At 45.4% G+C, this 8,540-nt stretch overlaps 1 long non-coding RNA gene across 1 annotated transcript; it reads right to left on the bottom strand.

Moving 5' to 3' along the window:
* Positions 1-6,460: 6,460 nt before the first annotated feature.
* Positions 6,461-8,255, bottom strand: LOC135458024 (uncharacterized). The gene is made up of 3 exons (XR_010442834.1): positions 8,128-8,255; positions 7,732-7,780; positions 6,461-7,153 (listed from the first exon to the last, which is right to left on the bottom strand). It is a non-coding gene; the product is annotated as an uncharacterized LOC135458024 (long non-coding RNA).
* Between the last annotated feature and the right edge of the window lie 285 nt (positions 8,256-8,540).

The following is an 8,540-nucleotide window of genomic DNA, read 5'->3' on the forward strand; positions in this document are numbered from 1 at the left end:
CAAACAGAGCTGTACCAAACCTCCAGTGTCTGAAGGGAGATTGTCTCTGCTAAAAGGGGGAGAGAGAGAGAGGACAGGATGCTCCTGCCAGGCAAATGAAGTAATATTTAGGAATTTCCAGAAATATTAATGATGTCATTTTTATTTTTTGAAAGCTATAGAAAATAAAGTTGTGGGGTTTGTTAACAGGAAAAAGAGGATTTATTAGCCTTTTTTGACCCTAGTGGTTAGTCAAAGTTTGGATTGTTTCAAAACCTAGCTGTTTATTTACAAAGAACAGGCACTGCTTTCTTTGCTTGACATGAGGAAACACTTTGCTTGCAGCTCTGAGCTCTTTTCCAGCGAGGGCTGCCTGCAGTCTGTGCTGCCCGGCAGCGCCCGGCTTTGTCAGCACAGCTCGGCTCCCTCACAACACTGGTGTCATGTGCCTTCCTTTCGGATGGTGGATCCTATTGTTCCAGATAGTTTAATCCATAAAGGAAGTTAGTGGTTCCCTGTTGCCCAATGAGAATGAACAGGGCTGCAATATCTTCTGTTTCCAACAAGCTTCAGCATGATTTATGATGGAAGGAACTTCATAAGGAGCCAGTGGTCTTCCAGTTTTGTTGGTTTTTCAAGAAGAAATAATCTGTCTGAAAACTCGCATTTTTTTTCACTACAGAAAAGTTGAGTTCAGGCATGCAGTCTTCATACCATAGACATGTCAGCTCTCTGGAAGTCCTAGCAAAGTCAAACCTTGCTGTAATAATAGCATGGAATTCCACCACTGGATACAATGTTAGCCAGGCTCAAGACTTTCAGAGATTAACCTCCTGGCCAAGCTTCCCTGTTGACAAGTTGGAAATAGTGCATCTTTCTTGTTTTCAAAGGTTTGTAAGTGGATGGTCTCTAATAAAAAGGTTAGGGAGACAAAGAGTTAATTTGGAAATCTGAGCTGGTTTTCTTGACATTCAGAATTTGCTACATCATTTCTGCACTGCAAAAAAAAACTTTCAATAGGTCTGTGAAATTCTAAAAAATGCATGTGGCAACAACTGACTTCAGCTCCTGGCTCCAAACCTTTGCTTCTTCTCCATGTAGGAACATCTCTTGATCTTTTCCAGTGATTTTTCTCATGGGGATGGTCTGATTTTCCTCCCTCCATTCAGACTGGTCCATACTACAGTTTGGAACACATCTCTGAACACCTGAGGTGATGTAGGTGTGAGCAAACCTCCTGTAGCCTGTTAACATTTTGAGTATATTGCCCAACTGCTTGTAGCCACACTCAAACACAGCCTTACAGAGCAGCCAGGTGCTGCCGCTGCAATTCCCAATCTCTGCACGGTGTAGATTGTCTGGTTTTCGGCTGTTTGAATGGCCTGGAAAGGCCCGGGGTGGCCTTGGGCAGCCCGCGTTTCAAAGGACGAGAAGAGGCTTCAGTTCTTTTCTCGGTCTCGGTGTTTATTAATTGTTTATCTAAAAGATTTTCTCTCGGCCCGACAGAGGTCTGCTCAACAGCCAGCCATGAGCACACTCCCCTCCCCTCCGGGCGGTCACCTATCTTTATACCCAAAGTTGTGTATACAATATTTATCATTTTTCCCCAATACCTTTCACCCTTATTGCCCAGTGCACTTTTAGTAATGACCAATCCCAAAGTGCCACCATCACCACAGAAGATGGAGGAGAAGAAGAAGAAGAAGAAGGACAGGACACGCCCCAATTCCTCCATCTTACTTCTCTAAACCCCCCTGTACAGAAATCCTAAACCCTGTGTTTCACCCTCTAATTAACTAATCCCTTCACCATTCACCCCGGTGAAACCCTCCTATCCTCATACAGGTGTCGTCTCCCGTGTAGGATCAAAGTCCAGCCACCAGACACTTCTGGCAACATTCCAGGACTCCCAAGCCCCCCAAGGGTGGTCTCGGTGACTCGGCACCTCAGTCCTGAGGTGCTGAGATCCCACATCTCCCCCTTCTGTTTGCACCAAGAAAACCTCTTTTATTACCCAATTCATGGCGCGTTTTAAACATACAAATATGCATGGGACGACAATTATGAGGACTAGGAGAACTATCAAAACATAGAACCCTACCCTTAAAACTTCTCTCCAAATGGGAGAGATGTCAAAGAAATCTACCAGCTGATCGATCCATGATCCTGTGATCTCGCCAAGCTTATTTATGCTGTCTTTTATATTTTTAATACTTTCATGAATTGACTTTGAATGATCTGAGAGATTCATGCAGCACATCCCTTCAAACTCTTCACACCCATGTCCATGAGCGAGCAATAGATAATCGATTGCCGCTCTGTTTTGAAGAGTCGCCTGTCTTACACCACTAACGTCTTTTAACATGTCATCCAATGTGACAGACACAACCGTGCATGTTTGCTCAACCAGCAACCCATGCGGTCGATCTGAGTCAAAGCCACCCCTGATGCTGTTTGAGGTGAGAAAATTGCTGTAGCAATACTTGCTTTCTTATCCCAAGAAGATACCTTGGGCAGCTTGGTGGGCTGTTACAGGCATCTGAGAGCTTTCCCTTGACTGTAACTTTGGTTATTACTCCTTCTTAAGTTTCTCTTCACCTTCAGCATCTCAAAGAGCAATTATCTGTCCAGGGAGAGAGTGTCCCAGGCTCCCTAACACAGAGATGCTCTGAAAGTGTGGTGCATGAGACCCTTTTCCATGTAAGGAGCCAACATTGAGACCTGGGCAGCTTTCTGCATGTGTCAGATGTGTAAGCTCAGGGTTAACACAGGCTGAGATAGCATTCCCTGTGTCAGACAGGATTGCTAAAACCCCAGAGGGTCATGAGCTTCTCCCAATGGTCTTTCAGTACATCCCCTGTCGCTGGGCCCAGGCTGATGGGAACAGGAGGGAGTGGGAGATGTGGCCCATAGAAATGCACTTTCTGCAGGAGCTGTTTATGTCTGCCATCCCCATTGTCTTGCAGCTCTTTGACTCTTGTGGCCCAAGAGCCTCCAGAGACATCTCAGACCTGAGTGGTATCATCTTTTCTTTAAGGTTTTGTAACAATGAAGAGACACTACACTCCAAAAAACCCCGCAAACTTGAATTAGTACAGGCCAAGGAGTTACGATGAAACTATTCCTTTTGTTGGATAATTTTCATGGTCCTTGCACAAATATGAAAATGTAGCATGGCTTGTAATGTGTTAATTTTGTACTACAGTGTACTTTGTTAGAAACTAATGACCTTGCCTATCAGAAATTGAAATTTCCAATGGAATATGTTATATAAATAGTTGCAGTTTCCAAAAAAACCCCAAATCTTAACACTTTTTATATATATATTTTTCATTGCATTGGCTAGTTTGTCCTTAATCCAATAATAAACCTATAGTTGTTAAACTCTGAGAAATATTTTTTTTGTTTCAAAAAGTTGACAAAATTCAGTACTTGTGAGTGAAAAAGTATTTCTGCTTTGATAGATTCAGACTCCACTAATGATTAGCTCTTGGTATGCAATAATTTACACCTTGTCCGAACAGGGGTTTTTGTAAAATTTGGTTTTTCATTTGTAATGGTTCAAGTCACTTGCAATATTACATCTCTAAATAGCAACTCTTAGGTGAAACCCCCACATGCATATATTTTATTTCAACCAGACAAATCTTCTGCTGCAGTTTGAGCAGCAGCTCAACCCAAAGCAGAGACCAGGAGCCCACAGTGGAGGGTGAGAGGGGTGAAGGACTGCATCAAGCACTCAGGTAAACAAAATGCTTGTTAATCTTTGCCCTCGGCATGCAGCAAGCGCGAGGGAGTGAGCTCTCATCTGGACGAGTATTTGGAGAGAAGTAGCGAACATGCTATAAATTAACACCCTTGTTGACTTAATGAAAACCTTCCTGCCTTAACAACCTGCCAGACAGGGGTGTGATTGATCTGTCTTCCCAGCAGTGCTCCCTCCCACAGAGGAAATGTGTGCACGCTGTGAAGGATGGCTGGAAAGGAGCAGTGAGAGCAGCTGTCCCAGCCAAAGATGGGCCACATCCCCAGCAGCCTCCGCAGCCCTGGGTTGGAAGGGTGCTGCACCTCTGTGTGTGCTGCCACCACAGGCAATCTGTCACCAGCAAGGACATAGCTGAGATTTATTGAAAGGAACTGTGGTTTAAACAAAGCATAAACAGCCTCAGCACTCTGTGGTTCAGCTGGACTCAGCTTGTGCTTTGCCTCTGAAGCTTCTTGTTACCAGGAGCCCAACTACAAAGACGTGGCTCCTTTCATGTGGTGTCCTGCCAGGCTGGGTCACAAGTGTGCTACTGAGAGCACGGGACTGCTCCAGTGTCTGCCACTGGGCCCTCCTCTGCCTCTCCGTGGGAGACACCTGTTCCTCTTCTTTATTATAAGCAATTCTGTGCAGTGAATTGCTAAACCATCCAGCATCTAAGCCTTCTGGGAGACAATTATAAAGGCAATTGCTCTGTCACTTTTTTTTTTTTGTGCCTCTTCTGTGGATCTGCATGTACAATCCCACCAAGGGCTTTGGACTAGAAAATTGTTTTGTTATAATCAATAAGTTTGCTAAAAATGAGTGTTTGTTGTAATTTGTTATGTATTTTTGAGGGATGCTGAGAGGTTGTGGAGGCCACGCAGTGGGAGGCACAAGGAGGGCTCATGTCTCCTTTAGTAGTGGTCTGAATCTGCCCTGGTTAATTGGTTAATCCTAATAAATATTTGTCACCAGCTTGGCTTGTAGGAGGGAACTGTGAGGATCAGTCCCAAGCATGGCTTTGCTGTCAAAAGAAGCTATTTTATATGCAGGCCTTCTGATGTTGCAAAGAGTACAGGAAGGGTATTTTCTTCAGCTTGGGCTGAGGAAAGTGAGGAGGAATAGTGAGAGGTGGTGGTGCTCATCTTGCTGACGTGCCCTACAATAGGTTGCAACCAGGACTTTGTCTTTGCATGGGATTTTATACTGCAAATAGCTATTCCATATTTGCTCTTTGTTGAGAAAAGAAGACCATTTTAAATAGCAGATCCCAGGCAGCAATTTCTAGGGTCCAAGAGCTGGGTACTTCTGGTGCTGCTTCTGGCAGAGGTGAAGGACACATTGGGTTGTAGAGCCACGAACAAACGTGCATGTAGGAGCTGACCTTTTGGGAGCTGCTCTAAAGCATTTTGACAGCACACATTCCTTTCTCCCTTGTACCTCTCCAGCCTTTAAATAGCAGATTTCAGCACACACAGCTTCTGCTCCTGGACTCATGCATTTAGAGCAAGCGAATTTTCTGCTGTAGTTTTGCAGTTGCTCTGGGTTGATAATTGCTGCTGCCATTGTTGCTCCCCACTCTCCCCGCTCTGCCCAAGGGGCAGCAGCCCCTGCTCTCCATGACCAACTGCACAGGGAGGAACAGTCCTGGTGTGCCCTCCACACCAAGGAGGGCATTTCATGGAGATCTGGTGAGGCAGAAGAGAGGAACCAACAGGAAGGGTCACTGGTGTTCTGCTATGTTAGAAGTATTTCTGGTAGCATGGAGTTATGTCATTAAATGGAGAATGTATAGCAGAAATTTTGGCCATGAACATTAGGTGTCCCTGATGTGAAAAGCTGTGCAAGGGCTTCTTTGTGTGAGAGAGGCTGCAAATGAAGGAGCAGGATACTCAAGGCAAGAGAAATTTTGGTAAATGTGTGAAAAGGAAGCAGTTGATGCAACATTTCCTCTCTTGAGCAAGGGGCAGCTCAGCTGTCAAGGCAGCTTAATTCTCTGTGGGTCTCAGAACCAATATGAACAGAGGTGCTGGCACTGGAACAATCCAGGTGGGATCAGAGGCAGTTCTCCCACCAATGTACCCCCTCCTACATCTTAGTCTGGTTTCCCTCCCCTGCACCCCCTCTCCTTTAAGAAAAATGCTGTTTGTAATTTGGTTCACAATTTTGGGAGCAGGGAGAATTCTTTTACCAAGCACTGGTTTAGCTCCATTCTCCTGTGTTTCTGCATGGCAGTCTTGCACCGGGGCTATTTATAGTGACAGTATTAAATCTGAGGTCTGGCATTGTGCTGGCTATCATGACTGGCTAAAAGTCTGCCCTGTAATCTACTTCTGCTTTTGCACCTCTTTCTCCCACTCAGTTCCGGATGAAATGTTTCCATTCTTTTCATGGCTTGGTTTTACACCCTGGTTAATGAAGAAAAATACATGTGCTATGTAATAGTGCTTGCTTGTTCCTCAGTTCCTCATCACATGTGCCCTTACACATGTAGAAAGTGTTTTCTACTCTCCAAAAAAAAAAAAAAGAAAAAGAAAAAGAGAAAAGCAACTAGGAACCAAGGAACCATACCAACCTACCTTACCTGGTAGGTAAAATCTACCAGGAAGACAAAATGTCATCCTAACACAACAGGACTGAGCCACAGGCAACTCCAGAATCAGATTACCAGCAGTGCAGCCCTGCCAAGGAATCACAACTTGCTGCTGTGGCTGCTGCCATTGGGGTTGGATTTTTTAATAGTGTCACTTGAAACATGGCCATTAGAATAACCTGAAGAGAAGAGCAGGCAGAGGAGGGCAGTGGGCAGCCCTCCCACCAGGCTGTCTCCTGACAGCTCCACCTCTGCCTGCCCAATCCCTGCTGCATTGACACAGCTGTGTGTAAACATCTCTTTCTTTCTCCTCCTGTGTTCCAACAGTGCTTTTTCAGAGAAACCTCTGCCTTTGGCTGGTGAACAGCCAAAGCACTTCTCACGGCTTTTTGTGTTCCCAAGGATGTAGGCTCTTCAGACCTTTAATGGGACCTTCATTGTCCAAATCCAAATATCTTTCTAGCCTTTCTCTATTGAAATGATGCACCAGATGTCCACATTAGGGCCATAAGGATTTGGCATTTGCAGATAGGCAGGAGGAAGTGCAGTGAAAGGAACCATTTTTCTCAGTTACAGACTCTACTGAGGGCTGCGTTTATGTCAAGCCATGCTCTCACACTTCAGACCAGTGCAGTGTGCCATCCAGGGCACCAAAACACACAGGGTGGTGTATTTTTCAGTGGATTCCACCTCTGTGGACTTTCCTGATTTCTGACTGCTGCTCAGCTGACAGAAGTGCTCAGGTCCAGACCAAGCCTTATTTCTCAGGTAGGCTTCTTCCATGTTGCTGCCATCAAGGGTGCCCATGAGGTTTTGACTGGGAGGTGCAACCACTGCTGCAAGATGGGGGGGAAAACTGCAATGCATCCAGATATATTTGCTTTTTCAGCTTCTGCCTGCTAAACTGGTGTGCATCCCTAACATGGACATCTGGAGCTTTCAAATGCTCCTCCTGTCCAACACAGCATTACCTCCCCCATCCACACCAGGCTGCACTGCCTGGCATCTCAGCAGTGTGAACTGCATTGGCAGAACCCCCAGAACTATGTTAATATTCAGAAATGACACAGAGTATTGCTTGGGCTGGTCCTTAACTGTATGAACAGGGAGACATCAGTGACATCAGGGAGTGCAAGTCTCCCCTTATACTTCAGTAAGGAGGTTTCCAGTGCAAACAGTAATAATGTGACAGGTGATATTTCAATGGCTCTTTTACAAAGCAACCAAGAAAAGGAGAATTTGCCTTTGAAGATAGAAATTGCCCATCTGAATGGGTGCACAGCATCGCACCAGCAGCACTGGGTGTGTGCCTGGACAGCTGTTCCAGTTGCATTCCCTGCAAAGGGCTGAGCTCCCAAATCTCATGTCCACAGAAAGTAATGGAAAATTCTGTGTTAGGGAGTACATAACTTACCTGAGACCATGCTCTGCAGAGACTTCTTAGCTTGCTTCACATTCATTTTCTGAATAGAAAAAAGAAAAAGGAAGTTATTTCTCTGGAATGCTGTGATGAATGCTATTTGTAAATACTTTCAATTATTTTTTCCCATTATGGAAGCCTAGAAGGCCAGCGTGTCCTTTTTGTGGGGTGTTTGCAATCAGACATGGCCACACCTGTGGAATATTCCTGTCTTGTAGGTGATTTCTCTCCCCCTGCTGTGTCAGAACTCAGCCTGCTGGGCTGAAGCTAAGCATTTTGAAACAACCATCAGGTTTGTACATCTGTGCTTTTAGTTTTGTATTTTTTTCGTTTGGGTCTCCCCTCCCCCCAGTTAATACACAGAAGACTTCTACAATTAGCCTGACTTACCTCTTAGCCACTTCAGTTGGGTACTCTAGCAGTCACTGCAGCTGCAAGGAAGTGATTCCCAAGTTTTAAAGGAAAAATGAGCCTGCCCTCTAGCTGCGGAGTGCACCCATTTCCTTGACTTTCATAGAGCACTAGGACAGCAAGTCAGTTTTGCTCCCTCCCCTCATGCTTCCTTCGGAACTCTCATGGTTCTTGTCCTGCCCAGGGGCTCCAGCTGTGTTTGCCACACGGCTCCTCTGCATGGACACCATCACCTGGTGGGTAATTAACTGATAAGGTTAATTGCAAAGCACAGCGAAGCTGGCTCTCCAAGCCACAGGGCAGCAGTCTGTGCCATAATTTCACCTGCATTGCCTTTGCCATGGTGAGGAACCCATGCTTGAAGGGCAGGACAATGTCTCGCTGCCCTCAGG

Source organism: Zonotrichia leucophrys, chromosome 1A, assembly GCF_028769735.1.
Source record: "Zonotrichia leucophrys gambelii isolate GWCS_2022_RI chromosome 1A, RI_Zleu_2.0, whole genome shotgun sequence".
NCBI lineage: Eukaryota > Metazoa > Chordata > Aves > Passeriformes > Passerellidae > Zonotrichia > Zonotrichia leucophrys.